Genomic DNA, 21295 nt, shown 5'->3' with positions numbered 1-21295 from the left:
TATCTCAACTTGATGCACTCTGGCATACCCAGTCAATCCCCTTTTGGATAACAAACAGACTTAATTTTAATAGTAGGGCTAGAATTGTCACACAGACAGTGCTGGCTTCGCCTGGATGAAACATGGTAAACTACAGTGTGTAACATCACCCACTTTGAAAAATAATAGAAAAAAATAATTGAAAGAAAGGGGTCTCATGCCCAAATCTACACAATTTCATCTCAGAACAGAAAAAAAATCTGCCTCCTAACTGGATGGAAGGATTCAAGGCCCTTTGGCAGAAATATAAACAGGAATTGCTAGAATGCACCAGCAGTTCATGTATTTGATGCAGTCACCAGCCAACAATGAAATGGTTTGAGGCCACGTATGTTCAACCCGTCCAATAAAGAATCTAATTGTCTGCCATGGCCATTTGGACAACTCACTTACCAGTGCCTGCAAGCACTGCCTGCAAGCTCCTGTTTTCTCATCCCACTGGAAACCCATTACAGACCCAAAGCTATCTATCCTACTTCTTCGGTGTGTTTGGCCACTGAGAGCTCTGGCCGCTCATACCAAGCAAAAAAAAGATCTATAAGAGAGAGACTTACATGTCAGGACAGTCCTGCTGCCTGTTGCCCCTGATAAATCTCTTGTTGCCTGAAAGGAAAATAAATGGAGCTTTTGAGTCCAGATTGACTGATGTCCTGCAGCCTCTCACAGAGATATCACACATCCTCCCCTTCGCTTTAATTCTCAGCTTGACAGCCCTTCTTTGAGTGCTCTCTCTCTCCCAATTTCTGCCTTTCTCCCTCCTTCTCAAGCTGTCCTCTTTGTCTAAGGCTCTGCAGTGCCCAGTGCCGCAACAGGCAAGCAGGAGGGAAACAGGGAGGGGAATGCCTTCATCCTAACCTACTTGCAGTCCAGTGATAATAGCTCTCTGGCAGATGCTGTGCCTCCCCTGGTAGCCATTCCTCTTTCAGAACCCAATTATCAGATTCAGGGTTTGATGCCAACTCTTCTTCGAAGCTGCTCTTTCTGCTTTCACTTAGCTCATAATTTATTCCTCTAAAGAGTGATATTTCTGCTAGGGATGGGCAAGCACATTTTGCATAATTTTGGTTCCACCTGAGCATTGTGGATTACAATGCCTGATGCAATAGACTTCTGCTAACAAGAGTCTGTGGAAAAATATGGGAAAAGAGAAGTCAGCAGGAGCATGATATGAGCGCAAAAGGGAGCCAAATGTAAAAGGAATCTGGAATGCTGCCTGGGATAAAAATGTCCAGTTACAATTTCCAATCACATTTAGCTAATTATTGAAAATACTAATGAAAATGTAACAAAGGCATTTGTTTAACTAGAAAATCTGAAAGATAGGAGTAATGTGCTACCCAACAGGCAATTGCACACCAGAAGCGCATTGTGCTCTGCTTTCACCCAAACTGTGGGCTAAATGATCTCTTGCTGGCAATGCTAGGCCAATTCGAGAATGAAAAACGGGTTATCTCTCACAACTTGCATGCATAGCCCCTAAGCTGCCCTACCTCCTCCTGTAATAGCTAGTAAACTCTGTCATAATATCTAATGCAGATTCTCTTAGGCCAACAGGTCTTACTGCAATTGTATCAGCTTCAGTCTCATCATCCTTGTGAAAAAAAAGTCAAGTTTTCCCTTGAAAGCTAGCAAACAGTGCAGAACCAGTTCAAGGCAGCAGTAAGTGCAAAATTCAGCTTTCCAGAAGCAACATTCTTATTTCTAGGATGTGAGGTGTCAGTAAAAGCTTAGAGGCTTAGAGGATTGGATGATGCAGAGGTCTTTCAGCTAGGGGAGTGGTCTGGGAGGGTTTCATTGGGTTCTTGGAGTCATCTTGTTGTCTGTCCTTCCCTGAGACTGTATCCTTCTTATCCAGACCTTTATTAATTAATTGGCATTAATTGATAGGTGGGCTGTTTCGAGAGAGTGTGCCACAGCACCCTTTCACCATGCACATAAAGGTTTCCTTTCTCATGAAGGCAAGACTTGGATCTGAGCCAGTATTCATCCCAATCTTGCCCCCCTAGGGCTTAGAGAAGGGGAGTTCAAGGTAATATCCTGTTTTTCTGAAACCCTTGCTCCTGTGATGAAGAATGAAGTCCTTGCAAGGAAGATGGTGGAGGGATGTCCCAGGAGTTACCCTCCACATTGGAAGTTTTGGTGGTGCTGGCAGCAAACAGGAGTATATCTGTGATGTGAATACAAGGCTGAGCAGAGCATGAACATGCTCACAAAGTGCATGTGACACCAATAGACCAGGAAGAGGGTGAATCTGAAAGAACACCTGTGGTGAAGATTCACAGGTTTCTGGAATAGCTACGGCACCACAACGTGCACCTGCTGATGTGCAGTTGGGATTTAATCTGTCGCTCCGATAGCCTGGAACGTGAGCAGTATGGAAGCAAGCCAGTCCACACTACGTGTCCTGGAAACGACCCAGTGCTCCCTGATGCAGAAAACAAATGCTCAAGATAGTCATGGGCACAATAACCAATTCCCATGCACAAGGGCAAGATGCATCAGACAACTGCTTTTATGTAACAAGAGTCACTACGTGCTGACTAGTTGCTTTTACACTACAAAGCATCTGCCGAGGATGCCCCCTGGAACCATACTCAGAACAGTCAAAGCAATGTTTAAGATGAACTCACTTTTTTCATATAATTAAAAATGTATCATTGAGTTTTCCGCCAATGTAAGAGCACCAGAGGATGAAAGGGAGTGGAAAGAAGCAGCATGGATAGGTACTTGTGCAGGAAGCTAAAAAAAGACAGGGGGAAAGTGATAAAGTGTGAAAGCACACTTTAGAGGAGCAGAGTCTGAAACTTCAGTGCTGAGCTCACAGGGGCACCTGTGAGGATAGCAAAGAACCTGAAGGTCCTCGAAGGAAGGTTCTGGTGTGTGTAAAGTGCTCATGACCATGATAGTTCTCTTTTCTGACAGTGCTAATGCTCTGCTGAGGCTGGCTTTTGTTACAAAATTTTAATTAAAAAAAGTCATTAGATTTGGGGAAAGCCTGCAGGGAATACTCTTTTGATGCTGTTGCTCATGCCAGTCTCTCGTTGCATCCAGAAACCTCTTGGTGACCTCTGGAAGGCAACAGAGATACTCTAAGTGCATCACCAGCACCACCATAGAACATAGACTGTCAGCGGAAGATCTTCACTCAGTCCCTCAGACTCTGTTCTCTCAGAAATGAGCTGAAGGATAGTGTCTTTTCTGTCCTGCTCACATTTCCATCCTGTTCTCAGAAATTGTTCCAGACCGTAGCTCCTATATAGGATGTTTTTTTTTCAAGAGGGAGGCAGTACAAATTCCTGGCCTGCTGAGGTTACATAGCTGCTTGTCAGAAAGACTCCTCTGCCCAGCTTTTCAAAAGATAAAACGTTGCTTTTGTGATACACCAGTTATAAAGACTGTAGGAGGTGAAGTTGTGTCAGTCCCAGCCAGGAATGGCAGGGTGATCTTGTAGCAAGCATGTAGGGCTGAGGTATGAGGAGGATTTGCACGTACTTTGGAGACCTGGTTTTCTGCCATCCACAGCTCAGAGACTTTGGCAGCAGCATCTCCCCAACAAATTCCTTCCTATTTCAGGTACTGTGAGAAAGGCCTCTTAACTTCATAATACTCCAGTTCAGCCTCATCTAATTACCTTCTAATCTTTGCATATTATCATTGAAGTGTTATAGCCCAGTGGCCCAGGGCCTGGGCCATTAACTGCTTTCTTGGAATTGAAAAAAAACAGCAGGAGAATTGCTAAAACTGAGAGATGAGTTTTCATGAGAAGCAAATGTGAGGTACAAGTAGGTAAGGACTGTGGTCCTCTGCTCAGCTCTGTCAGTAATCTGTTCTTTGGCTTTGGAGAACTTATTCACACTACATAATCATTCATCTCTGCAGAAAGGTGGGATATGGAGTAAATCTGATCAACACTACTCATCTCACACCAATATGAACAGTTACTGGCTGATATACACTGCATTTTGGTAACACTCAAGACATGATCTCACAAACCTTCCTGGAAGTAGAAGAAACACTGCTTGTGCTGTTTCCCTTCTGCAGGTAAGGTTCAGCCTCTGTATTTAAAAAATTGCCAGTTGAGTAGTTGGAGGTCTTCCAGTTGTTCTTGGTTGAAGATATAGCTCCATATTTCTGCCAGTGCTGAAAGAGTTCTCAGTATGTTTATGACTTTACACTAGGGATCGAGGTCACCAGTGCAGGGTGGAACACAAAGCTGCAGCAGAAGGAAGGGCTTTCTCCTGACATTTCCAGGAAAAAGGTTTCTTCCCTAGTAGATAGTTTAATCCTTTGTCAGGTACCTCCCCTCCCCACCACATCCTTTTCTCTTCATAATTCATGTGATGTTGTGAAATGTCAATCAGGGCAATGACTGGAATGGAACTTCACTGGGCTCATGGTAGAAGAGTCATTTTTATGAGTTGAGTTTTATATCAAAGAAGTTAACAGTAAATGGTTTCTTTTGATCGGATGTGATACAATTCTGGTAGCTCTTGACTGATTTTTTTTCTATTATGCATTGTGGATATAGCATAAATTTTGACATTTCTGGCAAGAACAGATATTTCTCTCAATTTCTTCATTAAAAAATGAGCAGGCAAAATATACGACTCATGAATAATACAAGACATTTATTACCGTTCCCTATACTGCAATACTGACAAAGAAATTTCTCCAGTACAGATTTCTGGCAATGTGGCTGTGCAGTCATGATATATACAATACTGTTGTGGGTTAATCACCCCCATTTTAGGACATCTTGTTTTTGAGACTGCCTCCCCCATGGTATGAGATACATCTTCATCAATCAGTTACCTTTCAGACAGTGTTTTTTGGTTACAATTTTGACTTGTAGTTTCCTGAGGATTTATACCTCAGCTTAAGCACCTAGGAAGGTATTCACAAGCCATTTTGTTTGACTGGGTTTTTTTTCCTGGCAAACCTTAGCAATCTCACTTTTTCCATCGGCTCTATCAGTATCACGCAGCCGAACTATGTAACTCAACGAAATGGCATTGAATCTTCATGGGGTAGAAGTGGCTTTGTAGCAGGTGCAGATATTCCTCAGAGAGATGATTCCAAACACCATTTAGAAAGCAAAGACTCTATTGATGTTTTATAGCAAGCATAAACCTGGGCAGCTAGAGGCTGGCAAAGGCGATCATTTCCGCAAAATATCTCCTCTGCCCACCCAGGCAGCTAGCTGTCCATAGCCTTCCCCTATCAGGCTGGAGGTCCTGTGGGAGAGAAGTGAGGAAGAAGAAAAGAGAGGAAGAGCAATGTGGGCTCCCCATGGAGCTCCAAACTGGTTACAGAGTCCAGCTGTATAGCGAGGAGCACTTTGCTTGTACGTCTGGCATGGCTCAGTTTTCCTGTTTTGCGTGTACAAAGAAAACCTTGAAAGGTTTTACAGTATTTTCTTTCATATTTATTTATTACAATAGAAGTTCACATTCCATCTGTGCTGAATTTTTACTGACTAATATTAGAAAAGCGGAAGTACTGAGGCAATGAAGCCAGGCCTACTAAAGTGGGAAGAGATTTCAATCAGATTGCTTAAAGACAGAGGTTTTTTTTTAGGCTGTATTTTGCAAATGCTTATTTTATTTGAATGACTGAGGAGTATTTTCTAATGAATCAATGGACCTTCTTTTTTATTTGGAAGCTGAGAACAATCCCAATTTCTTCTTCTTATACAGTGAGATAATCTACTAAATATAATTCTAAAAAGTATTTTGTGTGAGGATGCAAATGTGAATGAAAAATTCTGTAAATTCATGTAAATAGATGTAAATATATGCCATTGAGGATACAGGAATTGCCCATAAACTTTTTTTATGAATATGATATGAGCATCTGTTTGCTGTTACTATCTCACTCACTAAAGAGATAATACAGCAATGTGTTAAGGCTGGAATTCCCAGAATTTTCCACTTGGGATTTCACTACTGGTCCCATGATCACAACTGCAGAGATGCTTGCAAACTCACTGAGGGAACTACTGCTTAGACTGCAGGTAGCAAAGAAAAATAGCATCTGGCAATGGCCTGACAGAACAAAACATCCGATCTGAGGGCCACCCCCTGCCCCGTGCTGAGGGCCACCAGGGGAGGTGCATGACTTACTCAGCTGCAGCAGGTCCCCGAGGAGCAGTCTGGAGGCCCCAACGAACAGTGCTTGCAAGTCCCACTGGCACAGAGGTTGCAGCACCAGATGTCTCCAGGCCTAATCCCTCCTGTCTTTACACACAAATTGGCAAGGAAGGGGAACATTGTTCTGCTTATGGCACACCGCACTGTGCATGCATCAGGACGGTATCCCCCAGCCTGTGCAGGATATGTGGAAAGCACTGCTTCAGGGGTTTAAGAGCTTGTCACCCCAACAGGAAAGGGAAAATTCACTGAGAGAAAGAAGCACTTCTTTTTTAAAAGAGGTTAGAGCATTTGAGTTGACATTTAGCCTCATTGCTTTGCCCCAGGAAAATATTCCTCATGGAGAGAGGAAGAAATCCCTGCATGAACCACATATTCAGAGGTCCCCCAGCCAGCAGCACTTCATTTCCGTCAAGGAGACTATGTAGGACTGTGAAACATGCTCGGAGGGAAAGGTAATTCTAGGAATGCTTTCCAGAAATGTGAGTCTGCTTCAAAGAAACTCACAGCTCCATGAGCTCCAGCCATAAATCTCAAGGTCAGGGGAGGGGGAAAAAGATGTATAACATACACTATTAACTAGTGATCTGGCTAGAGGCCATGAAGAGCTGCTCTTCTGAAAGGGAGCAAAGGTGCCTGTCTCAAGGGATCAGTGAAGAAGTGTTGGTGTCAGACACAAGGAGCTTGGGGATTTGAAATTCCCTTTTCCCAGGCAAGTAGAGTAGACGGTAAAACTGAACCCAACCAAGTAGCCTTGAAAGACTGTGCATGGTGATTTATTTTGTGAGGAAAGACTGGAAGGGGTTCCTGTCAACCTAGGGAGGTATATGTGGCCTCCTGTGGTTTAGGAAAGATGTGTGAGTTAGCTTCCTTGCATACCAGGGGGCAGAACACACACATGGGCATGTAGAGCACATACATCCTTTCCCTTGACTAATGTAACTTGTTTTTGTAATAGTACCCTACATTATTTTAATGTTTTACCCACTAGTTTTTCAACATAACATGTCTCATTTTCTCCTGCTTGAAAAATGGAGATAATGATGTTTCTTTTCCTTCTGGGCCACAGGTTTGTGAGGCTCATTCACTGATGTTTTGAGGTCACTTGGCAGAGCAGATTTGGAGGTGACAGAGACACTGATATAGCTGATACATTCTTCAGTGTGTGCAATGACACCCCCCCCCCCCCCCCGCCATGTCCAAACTCTGCTCTGATGCCTCTGAGGAGATGAGATTCCCAAAGGTCTACCCACTGCTTAGCTCATGACTCCTCGTAGCTAATCAAGACAAAGCCAGGTTTATTTTAACAAAAGGAAGCAGATTCCTGATCCCCCAAACACAGCCCTAGCAAGGAGGAAAGGGAAGGGTTAGGTGGGCACCTTGGGTCATCCTGCAGTGTAGATATTCATCTCTGTTTTGGCACTGCTTTACCTCAGCCATCAGCCCAACAAGGTGGAATATGACTGCATAGCCAAGTGGATAGAAATGCAGCAGAGAGAGAAGTAGCAGCCTGGGAGCACATTTTCTGGATTATCTTTCTGACAGAAGGTCTTTAAATTCCACCCAAGTGGCATATGCTTGGGACAGGCACTTGATGCATGAACATATGGACAGCATTGTCATGTAGACTTCACCACTCTGTCCTGAAGAAAAGAGAATGCAAAGAGTTTATCTTAAAAGCGTCATCTCCACAGCTGGTCCTTGGCTAATTCCCACACATGTCATTCACATTACTTGAAGCTATGTCCATTTTTCTTTCCACAGGAGGTAGCAATGCCAGAGAGTGCCTGGATAAGAAATGAGAAGCCCATGTGCAACCAGCTGTAGGAACAAAGAGCCACTTTCTTTTCATCAAGGATCTTGGTTGCAACAGCAAAAGTCTTGGCAGGGAGATTCCCATTTCATCTTTTTTTTTCCACCCCCCAGATCTAAGTATCATTTCCTCAGTATTCTGGAAAGCGTAATTTTTTTTTCCACCCCCCAGATCTAAGTATCATTTCCTCAGTATTCTGGAAAGCGTAATTTTTTTTAGGAAAAGATACCAGAGAAGCCTGTTGGTTGCCTTCACCCTCCCATGTAAAGAATCATTCTATACCACCACTTTCCTTTTCCCCTGTGGCACATCACAGTAAATAGTCCAAACACCTACATGATACCAGTCCCCCGCACTCCTACTCGCCTCAAAGCTGGAATTAACACTTTTCCTGCATAGTGTGAGCTCCAGTGCTCTGGGAAGATGTGCCTTGTGTAACCCCAACAGAATAAATCAGTCTTCCAGCACAACCTCCGTAAAACAACAGCTTTAGAGAACCTGAACTATTGTGACTCCCAACTCCACCCTTTGGGCAAAACCAGAAAATAAGGAGTGCTTGCTGTTCCATGTTAGAGTATCTCACAGACTGGAGCTATGCAGAGCATTATGTACAGTGGAAACGAATTTCAATGCACAAGATTAGGACTTGTGAGAGGGGAGGAGAATGGTATTACGACTTTTTGGGGATTATATTTGCAGCAGACCAGTCATGAGCCCAGATTTTTCTGGGAATCACTGCAGAGGCAGCAGCTTCCAAGCAGGGTGCCAGGAGGTGATGCAAATCAGTGTGCAGAGAGCTGGATTTGGAACAGTGTCCCTGGTAATCCCTGCAGCACTGCAGGTCTGGGATTGTGCACGGACATTTTGAATCCCAGTGAAAGCAGCAGACTTGCAAGCGCTTTGCTGTGCAGGGTGGCATGTACTAAAGAAGGCTCCATGGGGCATAGCGAAGATGACAGAGATGGAAATCAAAAAAACCTGCTGCTGTCACTACAGGTGCGTGGGAAATATTTTCTGCTACTGTCTTATCATTACATTTCTGTGAGGACTGCTAGAAGTGGTCCCCAGGGGACAAGATCCTTTTCTCTGCTTTGGATGAGGCTCTGAAGATTTACTCCAATTCTTGCTAGTAGATCACCACCGGTGTTGCCGGCAGAGGTTGCCCTATGCTGCTGGGGAGACCTGGCCTTGCTTACATATGTGCCCTCATTAGGTGTCCACTGGACTGGAGCCCAGCTACCCCTCCTCCCGGCCTGGGCCGGCTCATTCAGCTCCCACTGCACCGTCCTCCTTCCTCTCTCTGCCTGGCGGGGGCAGAGCCTTATGTTACGCTTTTTTTTAATTTTTTTTTTAAGTAATTTCGTGCCTGACATCCAGTTTGTAATCCACAATAATCCCCAGATTTTTGCAAAACTGCTCCATGGCCAGTTGTTCCCATGTGGTTACGTGTAGTAAGTATTCCTGCTGAAGTGACATGGCATGTACTTGCCTGTGTTTGACAATATTCATTAAAAAAAATGGACTGCATCTCCGGTCTTTGAGCAAAAAATACTCTAAGGAGTAAGTGTCTCCTTGTACAACTTATCCTTCACAGTTTGGTTTCATTGCAAATTTAGTAAGCAAAATCTGTTCAATACAAGGTGTTAAATGGAAATATTGAGTAGTGTTGTCCCACACAGTCTCCTGCAGAATCCCATTTGATGCAACACTCCAGTTTGACAGTGAACCATTCATAACCCTTCTCTGAGTGTGTCTTTCTCCAACCAGTCTTACAAGGATGTTGTAATTATGCCATGATGAGATAATTGTCTCAAAACAAGCACAATAAACCCAAATTATTCAGTTAAGGTTACACTTGAAAGACATTCAAATATATATAAGTGGGAAGTACATAGTCTAAACATCCAGATAAGGCTTTTTCAGAGCTGAATTATTTTCTTAGTCACAAAATATTGCAGAACATGTGGGTTTCTTTTTAAAGATAGCATGAGTTGGCAGCAGAGGCACAAAATATGTCTCATCACTGTTGGCAAGATTTAGGCAATTTGAAGTGCTTTAACATCTTTTCTTCCCTAAGTAGAGGTGGATTATTTTGATGTGTATTTTTCGCTTGGAATTTCTTGAATTTATCACACATGCAACAACAACATCCCTGTGGTGATTTTTAACCCTCCCCAATCAATGTGTTTTTTCAGCCTGAACTCTGTTTTAATATAGGTCTAGTGCAGTCCTTTCTTGGGAATATCTGTCTATACCCAGGATATCACCTGGCAAGCATTGCAGTCTGCTAAACAAATAAAATGACCTCCAGCAAGAATGCCTAAGAGGGGAGTAAGAGCCCACTTATTCTTCACTAACTTCCCAGTAAGCAGATTTTAAGTATTTAAGAGCCCTCATTCAGAAGGGTTCAATCCCTGCAAGGAGCACTGTGGAAGCAGGTGCTGAAAGAATGTCTTCTGCAGTCCATGATGACTGCCCTTCCTTTCCCAGCTCCAGCTCCAGCTCCAGCTCCAGCTCGTATCATCCCTCTTCACAAAAAAAATGTGCACTCCCCCCTCACCCCCACGCTTCTATTTTGTAGCTGGTTTAATAGCCTTGCAGTTTAAACAATGCCACCACAGAGATTTAAATTATAATGCTCTCATCTAGAACAATTTTCTGCAAGCCTCACCACAGGTCTAAGAAAAGGCTCCCTGGGATGTGCTTCCTAATTTCCCCTTGATTTTCCCTCTTAACTGAAAGAAAAAGAAGGAAAACAGTTACATATCTAATATTTCTTGGCTGCTTTCTTTTTTTTTTTTTTTTTTTTTTACATTAGGTCTTCTTCCTTCAGGAGGTCATCTCGGGTCTGTTGGGAAAATATAACATCAGCTCTCATCCTGTCTGGTACATCTTCTCCCTGGATAGAAGCACAGATGAAATTTTGGTTTACAAGGTTAGTAGAAAAAAAAAAGGAATTTGTTGATCTAGAGCAGGTGGGATTCAACATAGGTAATAGGTTTGGCAGATTCCACTCTGTGCAACCGTTCCAAGAAGCCCTATAATCAGTTATGGTCAGCAGTGAGCATTGACTAGCTATTTTACAGTAAGACTCCATTAAAAGTAAGACAATCAGTAATGTTCATCACCTAGCTATAAAAAAAAAAACAAAAAAAACCCACTCCTTTTTTTTTTTAGTGAGGATGCCATCTGTGCAAAAACAGGAAGAGGCAGACAGTGCTGTTTGTTCTTCTGCATCTTTCCCTTGCAGACTTGCTGTTCCCATCATGTGAAGAGATCTGCAGATGTTCACACACGAGGCTGAGGTATGAAATGTCAGGGCTTGTGTTGTAGAAGACAATGAGTCTGTTGAATCTGAAACCCCATTTACAAGTTCCATTGTAAAAGTGTGAGGAGTAAGAGAATAATGCTGGTAGGACTCACCCTGAACTTAGCCCACTGCCTGCCACCAAGGGCAGAAGCCAAACGTCTGCTCTGTGCCACATGATCAGATTTTCATTATTCTTGCTGACACAAGCCCCAAAAGCTGGATCTCGTGACCCCAAAAGGGGGACCTCATCTTGCAGCACTTGGCTGTGGCAAGACCTGGCTGGAGGCTCCCAGCAGAAAGTTTATGTCTGTGCTGCCTGATGTTGGGGCCTGGCTGTAAGCAAGCTGGGGAGAGACGAGCTGTGTCAGATTTGGCAGCTTTGCACCAGGGAGTCCGTATACTGCAAATTTGAGTTTGAAATGTGACTTCACATAGTTTTGGAGGCAAGGACCTTTAGTGATAAAGCATGAGTAATGATGAAAAAGATGAAGGGAACCATTTGCTAGATCAGAGGGAGACTTGATCACCATTTGAGTTTGGTGGATCATTATTTCCTTGTTTTTGTGGGACATGCTTTTAAATGTTTTCTTCAAGCCAGCTTCCTTGATGAGAAATGACTATTAACTGCAAAACAGTTTCTGTTCATTTATTTTACTTCCAAGAGGTGATAGGATGCTCTAAGCACAGATCTACTGAAAAGCAAAAGCATAATCCCTTCGAGGGGAAAAAAGGCTTTGTTTGCATTTTGCAAGGTTTTAAAGTGAACTAATAAACATACAGTAGAGTAAAAATAATCCGTTTTCCAGAGACAGAGCAACAACAAGACTGACTGTTTTTCAAATCATTTACTTTTAAATGTTCCCACTGAAAATAAAAATAGATACATTTTTCCCTTTAAGAAGTCATTGTAGGAAGTTACACAAGAAGTGGAATTAATAGAAGAGAAGCACATCTACATTATATTCTGCTCAGGTCATCTCATGAAGTGAGAGCTGTTGCCTTCTTGTTTATGAAGGTCTGCTAAGGTCCAAGCACCTTGACAGAGAGGTACATGGGCTACAAAAGAAGTAGCCGATCATCTCCTACACTCAGTGACACCTTCCTTTGCCCAATTCAGTTTGACACAGCTGCCGTCTGTGCTAAACACATTAGCCCTTTTCCACAGCTTCACATCTTGGACGAGCCATGGGAAAAATATGCCAGAAGGGTCATGTTTACTTGTCACTTGACTACCCGTGAACCCCAAGCAAAGAAAGCCTGGAGCAACGAGTGCAAAACCAGAGAAGGGAAGATCATTGAGTTGTATCATTCTCCTCATTGCTTTTTACTGGTGAGCTGAGATGATTTTCACTCATCATTTTCAGTGGCCACACTCACACCTGCATTACATGGAGGACTAGGTCCTCATTTTGAAGTATAGCATCCTGGACGGCATAAGAGTTTTTATGTTTCACACCAAGGTCTGCTTGAGGGTCTATCCACAATCCACTGTCTATATGTGTATCTTACAAAAAGAACAGGATAGCAATCTTGCGAGGCAACCCTTTCACCCTGTGGCGATCTTTTTTTTAGCTGAGAGGTGTCTAGATGAATAACTAAAACCATTCAGTGGAATATGCCATTTTTCTTGAAGGTGCGTTCATATTTTGGAGTCCAAAAGTGCTGAGCCAAATCAAGTGTGAAATTTCTGAAAGTAACTTTCACGGTGCTGGTGACAGTCTGGCAACTGCATATTGTTCCCAGGCTTTTGATGATTTAAAGAGCTTCTATCCACAATGGGGCCACCACAGCTAAACCAGTGTGCATGCTAACACATACACACAAAGGAAACAATTTTCATTCTATGGATTTTTCAGAGTAACTCATTTCAAGTGACCTAGGACAAAGATCTTTGGGAATATTTTGGATGCATTAATCATTCCTTTAAAAACTAGTGACATTATAATTAGGAATTCTGTATCATGGCTAAATTAGTGCACTTCTAATACATGAGCGTCTTTTACAAATGCAGTTTCCTGTATTACTATGATCCCTGAACTGGTGAAAGGCAGGTTGCATCCAAGATCCCTGCTGTGGGGAGAAGGCCATTAACCTCATTTCCAGCAGAGACCAATTTCTGCGCTGCCAGAAGAGAGAGGGAAGGCAAATGCCATTCTAGGCTGCTAATTGTTTAGTATTGTTCAACCTTTTTTCTGACCTTTGTGCTACATATTCCCTTCTTACAACATCATGATCGTAGTTCTGACACTTCCAGGTGTTAACATGCAAACTCCTATCTTCTCACAAAGGGAGACCTCTCTTCTGCTCCAGCCTGAATTACCTGGAGTCTCAGCACATCCTGTCATGCATCCCCAGTTGCCCACAGCTTTGACTTTTTACTCCAGGGAGCTCCCAAAGAAGATGGGAAGGCAATTTTAAGCTAAAACATGGCAAAAATTTGAAGTTTGAAGTCTTAGGCAATAGCCGAAGTGGGCAAGGACAGAAGATGTTTTCTCATTAGGCTCACAGGGAGTTTTGTTTGCTGCATGCACTGCTGGTGAGAACAGATCCCATCGTGGAGCAGATCCAGTGAGCAAAGCTCCCCTAACGACCCTGAGGAGGGGGTGCAGCGGGAGCAATGTGGCTAGGCTGCATGGAGAGCTGCTCGCACAGCTCGGATGGTGCCTTCTGCCCACAGGATCCAGGCCAGAGATCCCTGCTGGTCCTGGGGATCATTCAAATATTAAACATAAATAAAAAACTTTATCTTTCTGTTGTCCTTTTCCCCTCATTCAAGAAATGCTCTTCATCGAGCCCTTTGGTTTATCACTTCTCAGTAGGGAGGCTGACCTAGATGAACAGCAGTTTGCTTCAAATTTCCTTAAACTTAAGGGCCTTCTTAGCGAGGGTCAATACAGCATTTCTCAGCAGTCCCCAGATTTTCAACTTGGTACTTATTGGTGCCAATCAGGTTCTAAGAGAAGATTTTGCAACCAAAAGCCACATTCAGTTGCACCTGAATCATGCAAATTGCAGACTGCAAATACCAAAAATCTTTTTTTTAGTCTTTTTTTTTTCCATCTTTCAGTTTTGTGTGTTAGGTTGGTATGCAGGAGGGTTTGTGAAGGCAACTTAATGAGTTACTCACCATCAGTAGCAAGTAATGGTGAATTCCTAAATGGTTCAAGAAATTCCTGAGCAAAGCTAATGTGTAACAACAAAAATCCTTCACTACAGTATTTCAGGGTCATAGACAGATTAATGTCCTCTCTAAGCATTAATTCAGCTTTCACAGTAATCTTGGTAACAGTTAAATAGTTCAGTTTCTTGATCCAGTAAGTGAGATTTTTTTCACGCATGCTCTTTGTTTGCCATAGTGTTATACTTATCTATGAAAAACGAGATAGAAGGTCTTTGTTAAAATTAAAGGGCAGCTCTTTATATGCCTTAGAGGAAAAGAAGATTTTCATATCATTCAGTATGCACCTTTTGCCTGTCATGTTCTGGAAAAGTCTTGAATTAATCAAATTTAGATTACAAACTAAGGCATGCATCAGTAAATGCAAAGACCTCACATGCAGACAAAAACAAAACAGAAATAGCACTTTTTAGAAAAGAAAAATGCAGCATGACTGAGTAGTCTAGTTAAACTTTAACTCTTCTGTACACAGATGCCACAGAATAACTACTCTTATGACTGCAAATTTTGCCATTTCAGATAAAATATTTGTTTAAACATACCACAAGTTGATTTTATTCCTCCTCCATCATGACTTTATTAGAGGACAGAGTTAAGGTGGTTGTTGCCTTATGAACTTTATATTTTTCTAAAGTATATTCTTAATATAGAATTTTCTTATTTTTATTGGATTTTCAAGTGTGTGTATGTATATGCATGGGTTTGTTGCATAGCAATTTGAAGATACATAATAATCTTAATTTACTCCTGAAGCTTTAACTTTCAAAAGCAGGTTCATAGCTAAGAGCAGAATACAGTGAAATCATTCTGAATCACAGTCATTGCTCTCCTAGACAAAAAAATGTCAAACAGTAGATCTAGGGTATCCTACAACAAGGCTTTTGCTCTCCTGCCTATTAAAGATGTTCAGTTTCCTATAAAGTAGCTCAATATTCATGGAGCTAAAGAGAGACTCTTCAGCCTAGCACACCCACCCCAAGCAGGATCCAGACCCTCTATGCTGCCCATCCAAAAATTTGATTTATTGGCATTGCCACATGTGTTTCCTATTTCCCCATTTCCCCTTCCCCTTTATTTACCTGATGGACCAGGTGCATCTTACATGATGCACCATCTCTGTTGCTTGAGCTGAATGATAAGGCTGCTTCATACCTGCAAAATATCTTCAAGTCACACCACACTGAAGCCTTTTAGCAGGTGAGTCATGAATTAGAGCCACCCCAAGCCACCCTCAGCTGTTTCAGAGCACTTTGTGTCTGTACTGCTGCTTTGAGCCCTTTCTCCTACCACATGCAATCCTAAAGGAGCCTAGCTTGGCATGCAGTCAGATCAACAAGCTTTGTCTGACCTATGCAGCCCTGTAGCTCTCTGAGTCCTGGCTTCTGAGGCTGCTAGGCTGGTTTTATGCTGTCTCCCACCTACAGACTTGCAAAATGTGATTACTGCAACCTCATTTTGAGGAGTTCTGCCTTGCAATTTGAGGTTTTAAGCTAAAAAACAACACTGTCATTCCACTTCTGCTGACCCAAGATATTCCTGACATCTATCCCAGCCCTTTAGAATCTCCTTTGCTCTCAGCTGAAGCCTTATAACTGCCTTTTCACTTCCCTCCAGCCAGAGGGATGTATGACATGAAATCAAACCACAACACATCACTGTATGCATGGCATCAGTTTAGAGCTAGCATGAAGAGCCTGAGTTGTAAATCTGTAAGGGTGTAAACATTTGTATGGTGCCTCCTCAGATTTTTTTCCCCACTGCTTAAACATCACACAGTTGCCCTGCAAAGTGACAGCTTGCAACGACTGTTATTTGCCATCATTAGGACTCTTCTGCCATCTCCTGGGAGAAAGTTGGCAACACCGACAAGATGCATTTTTACAAAAGGATGCAGTAGTAAACCCAAAGCTGTTTCCCAAAGATGGGAATTTGGATGTTCATTTCTGCCCTACTTCTGTGCTCTATTAAAAAACAAAACAAACAGAAAACCAAGCAAAGTGCTTCTCAGACTTCATTCAAGGGGTTCTAAGACTTAAGTGACTTGATTTATTTGTACTTCTTGGGCTCACAAATAATTTTTTAAAATAATTATGCTATTAATGGTTAAACTATGATTATAGACAGACTCTTCAACTGAAAGTAATACTTATCTGTGCATGATGCTCAGTTCAAAAAAGGTATCAATTCAACAAGATGTTCGAGTAAGTAAATTATATTGAAGCTATTAAAAGTGGTGTAGTTTCCTCTTTTAATCCCAATTCTGTGGTGCCAGCATTCCCAGCAGCATACATAACAACTCCTAGGATCTTGTTAGGAAAATCACTGAATTACTAACAAACTGTTTTAATCAAACAGAGCACTATGCAAGGAGAGCCAGTGGAACTACTGATCTACAATGAAAATGCCACTGACTGACTACAGAAGGGAGAGCACGTGCATGAGACGGATCCTAATTCTGCATCTTTCCCTTCCATCTTGAAGAGGACTTCATTCTGTGAGTAACCAGGTTGGACTGGGACTGGGCTCAAACAGATGTTTTCATGATGATAAAAAAAAGCAAGAGCAAAAGGAAAAGTTTGATTTCTAGGATGTCTCAGCTCACCTGTCACAGGCAAACAAGTGCATTTTATTGCACTCTGATGCACCCAGAACTTCATGTGTTGAAGTTCAAGGGGAGCAACCTTCAGGTTTGCTGAATAGATGAAAACAGCACAGCAGTCCATTAAAAAGCTTTATTATCCTTTATTACTGCCACATGCACTAGCCGGGCCACCCACAAGCTAGGCATGAGCACCTAGTACAGATCACAGGCTGTAGCCAGCACCAGTCCACGGAGAGGTCAGAGAGATCCTGGCACTGAGGCAGGTGTGCAGTTTGGTGATCATGGCAGGGCAGTTCTTGCACCCTGAGGAGCAAACAGACTTCAGAATAGCTGTTTCTAGTACCGCCTGGGAACCAGCACCACCGCTGTGCATTCATCATCACCTCCACTTCCCTCGGTGAGATCCAGATGATTTGGGGGAAATACCGGTGAACATCTCACTGCTGTGTTCAGATTGTCTTGAGCTGCTCAAAGCTGTCAGTAGTCCAATACAGGGCAGATATATTTTTTAGAAGTGTTTATAAAGTGTGTATAAGAGTGAATGTGCATGGGAAACAGAAAGGCTGGTAGAAGGTGAGGTTTTTTTAAGCTGAAGAGCTATGATCAGAGATCTTCCAGTCTGTCTGTGAGTTTGGCGGTTAGAAAACCCATACCACCCAGTCCACAAACTCTAGACAGATGCATAAGCAAACAGAGGTGTAGCTATTGCTGAGATAGTAGGGGCACAGACAGAGGTGAAATGCTTGTTCCTATGCACAGGACATCACTGTTAATTTTTAACAGTTGTATATTGTATTTGTTTTATTTATATGATCAGTTGACATACTGTCCATCTGTACCTGTGTATCATTCTTCTGTTACTTTGATCCATGCGTAGCTTGCATCACGCAAGTATAAACATGCCTAGTCAGGAAGCAGCATTACACAGAAGCAGTTTTGGTGATGTACATGATTACCATGTTGAGTTAATTGATTTTACAAGCCCCCTAAATTTTGAACTTTCAAGCAGGGACTGGACAGTTTCATGGTTAGCATGGTTACTTGCAATCACTCCAGCTAATACTTATAGAGATATGAAACTCAACATTTAACCTCCTGCCCAGTAGACATGGGAAGGGACTATTAAAATACCTCTTCTCACCTTCTTCCCATTAAACTTTGCACAATCACACATCTCAAGTGTGGAAAGTTAGTTCATTGGCAATTCATCACAGGCAATAAAAGCTCCTCCTAGAAAGCCCAGAGCTGTTCTAAGCTTCAGGTCTTTTAGAGCCCAGGATGGGTGCAGCAGGGCTGCCAGGAGTGCTGATGTCTCCAAGATGCCATATCTAGGTGTCTTGGTCCAGCATTCATGATTGCACTGATCACTCCAGAAGGCTTGGGAAGGAATTCCTCCTTGCCAGTTTCTTAGGAACTGCTAGGGATTCTCTGTCTTCCCTGCAGCTTGAGACGTGGCTCAGTATCTGAGGTCACTTGGGAATTGTGCATACCTACCTGACTATGGCATACATACGTGATACTGAAATGCCAATGATTCTTCTTTTCTTCTCACAGTACATTTTGAAATACTTGGGCTTTTGTATGACAGTTCTTCAGTTTAGGTGTTGGTCAGTATTTTGTGCCCTGCAGTTTGTGGTGCTTCTGTCTACAGAGTTACCTCATTGCTGCCTGTAATGTCAGAGGATGGGACTTTCCTTTCAGTCTGATATTCCTCTTTTCCAAAGGCTGAGAGAGAGCCTTCACCAGATGTTGCATTGATCCAGCACTGACTTGCTTTCATTGGTAAAGGTGAACCCCTTACCTTTATCCTGGACAGTTCACATTTCCAAACAGTGAATTTTCCTCTGCCTTTCTCTTCAGCATTGGATAGATTGTTCCTAGCAGAGCCTATTTCTGAGAGCAGAGCCCACTGCTTTATGGTTTGAAAAACCAGGTAGAGCTGACCTCAGATCTCACTTTCCTTTCTCACTGCTGCATTCCAGTTGTTGCTTCTCACTCATTTTGTGAAATCTACCCAGCCCCTGCTCCTCATCCTTCTCCATCATTTTCAGTCCCGATTTTTAAAATTATTTATTTGTGCTGGGAAGCACAGGTGTTGGTGTAGTCTACTGTGCTAGGCCCCCCAACTGGAAGTCTCAGGATACATGAGCTCTTTGACAGAGTTGGGGGTCTGGAAGTGCCTGCACTAACTGTGGCTTTGCTCCTTGCTCGACATCAGAAAGCCTCTGTTCACAGCATACAGAAGCTCTGGTTCCTGGTCTCAGACCAGTTTCTTTGAAAGCCAAGAGCCTGGTATAAACATCCAGGGCCTAACACTTGTGGGCCAAGAACACCTTGGCTGCCCAGCTCTCAGGTGCTGTGATCCCTGGAGTAGCTGACTCCTTCCTTGGGGAACAGCCTGCTCTGAAAGATCAGGGCAGGTCACAAGCAGGCAGGATCATGGTAGCCAACTCAGAAGTGCGGACTCTGAAAGCCAGGAAATGGTAATTTCCTCCTTGAGCTTCCATTTCTTGCCCTCTTTCCACTGGGAAATGGGAGCCAAAACCACTTTGTATATTGCTGACCCAGCAAGACCCAGGAAAGTTACTCCATGTGCATTGGGTGGAAAAGAGTTGTGCCTCAGAGACCAGAGAAGGCCTAAAATGGGTTCAGTTTGCTGAACTGTTTCCACTTTCACCAATCAAACTTTTATTTCAAAATGATCTAAACAATTAAGTGAAACTCAGCACAGCTGTTCTCAGCCAGCATTGAGCTAGAAATTTGCTGCTGCTGCTGGTTAAGATTTGAAGAAGACATTTCGTGCTCCAAAGCATCTCTCTTTTTTTCCCAGTTATACCAGTTAGTCTAATAAGAGACATTACCTCACTCTGCAAATCTTGACTTGCTGGCATGTGACTAGACAGGGTGTAAAACTTCTCAGGGCAAATGATATTTTTCCAAACATCATTAATCATAAAGCATCTTTTATGTGATCTATTGCTAAGTATTGTCAAATGCCAGAGGCTTTCAGAACGGATTCTGGGCCCAGTGAGATGGTGGGGGAGGGAGCTGAACAGGCACTGGTAGGGTCAGGTGTGGGCAACCATTTATGCCTCAGTTGGATTGAAGAGAACCAGAAAATCTGGTCTAAGTAGGCAGAGAAAGGGAAATAATTTATCCAAAGCTCAAGGCAGTGTCTGTGGCTGAAGGGCATGCTTTGAACTAGGTCACAGCACCCCATTCTGGCACCTGTTAAAAACAGGCTAGAATAACATTTCAGAGCTTGTTTGTCATTCTTTTGTATTGTGCTGGAAAGGCCTTAGTCTAGACCCAGATAAGCAGATATTTTGGCTGTTTATTGAACAACAGGACATGATATTTCCAGCAAAGCCCTCAAGCTTTCAACAGCCTGCAGTTTAGGGAATTTTTTGAGCCAGATCTGATTTTTATGCTTAAAAGCTCCAGGAGGATTTTTTTCCATGGCTTTGCCTAGTAGCCTTTCAAACCCATCTAAATTTTCCTCACCACTCACTTTCAGAACCATCCCAATTTCCATCTTCTCCCCAGAGTCTGTGAAATTACAGCAAAAGTCAAACCTCTAATTTACACAGAGATTATGACATTCATTTTTTTCATACAAGGGATTATTTCCAATCTAATGAGGTATTATTTTCACCTTTGTGTGTATTTTTATAATTTTGCCTAATTACATAAAATTTTTACTTACATTTTTGTGTGTGTGTGAGGAAAGACTGTGTCCCAAACACTTGGCAATGCAACAGTATATGACAAAGTAGGTTACTATACCTATACTGCCACAACTGTGTGTGCTTTCTGGGTCTTAGTCTAACAGAACCAAGCATCAGGTTACATTTACACTTCATGAAAGCCTCTAGAAATCTTTCAATGTACAATTCAACAAAAATCCACAGAGATGCTTATTAGACTCACAAGCCTGCAAAAAAGATATTTAGTCAGAATATTAAAACTAGTTGCAAAGGGATGCATCACTATATTATGATCACTAAGGAAAAGCCTCCTCTTACAATGCAGTAGGAGAAAATACTAGAAATTTAAGATGTGGAATAGGTCAGAGCTCAGATTCAGCAATCCCAAGGCAGTGTTTAGGACCATGGAGATATAGTCAGTGAGCTCTTTGTAATAAGCAAGAAATAAGGAAAAGCAATAATGACCTTGGGCTAAAATTACATTTCACTTTTATTTA

This window comes from Dromaius novaehollandiae, chromosome 24, assembly GCF_036370855.1.
Source record: "Dromaius novaehollandiae isolate bDroNov1 chromosome 24, bDroNov1.hap1, whole genome shotgun sequence".
NCBI classification, from domain to species: Eukaryota; Metazoa; Chordata; class Aves; order Casuariiformes; family Dromaiidae; genus Dromaius; species Dromaius novaehollandiae.
Note: the sequence above shows the minus strand (reverse complement) of the source record.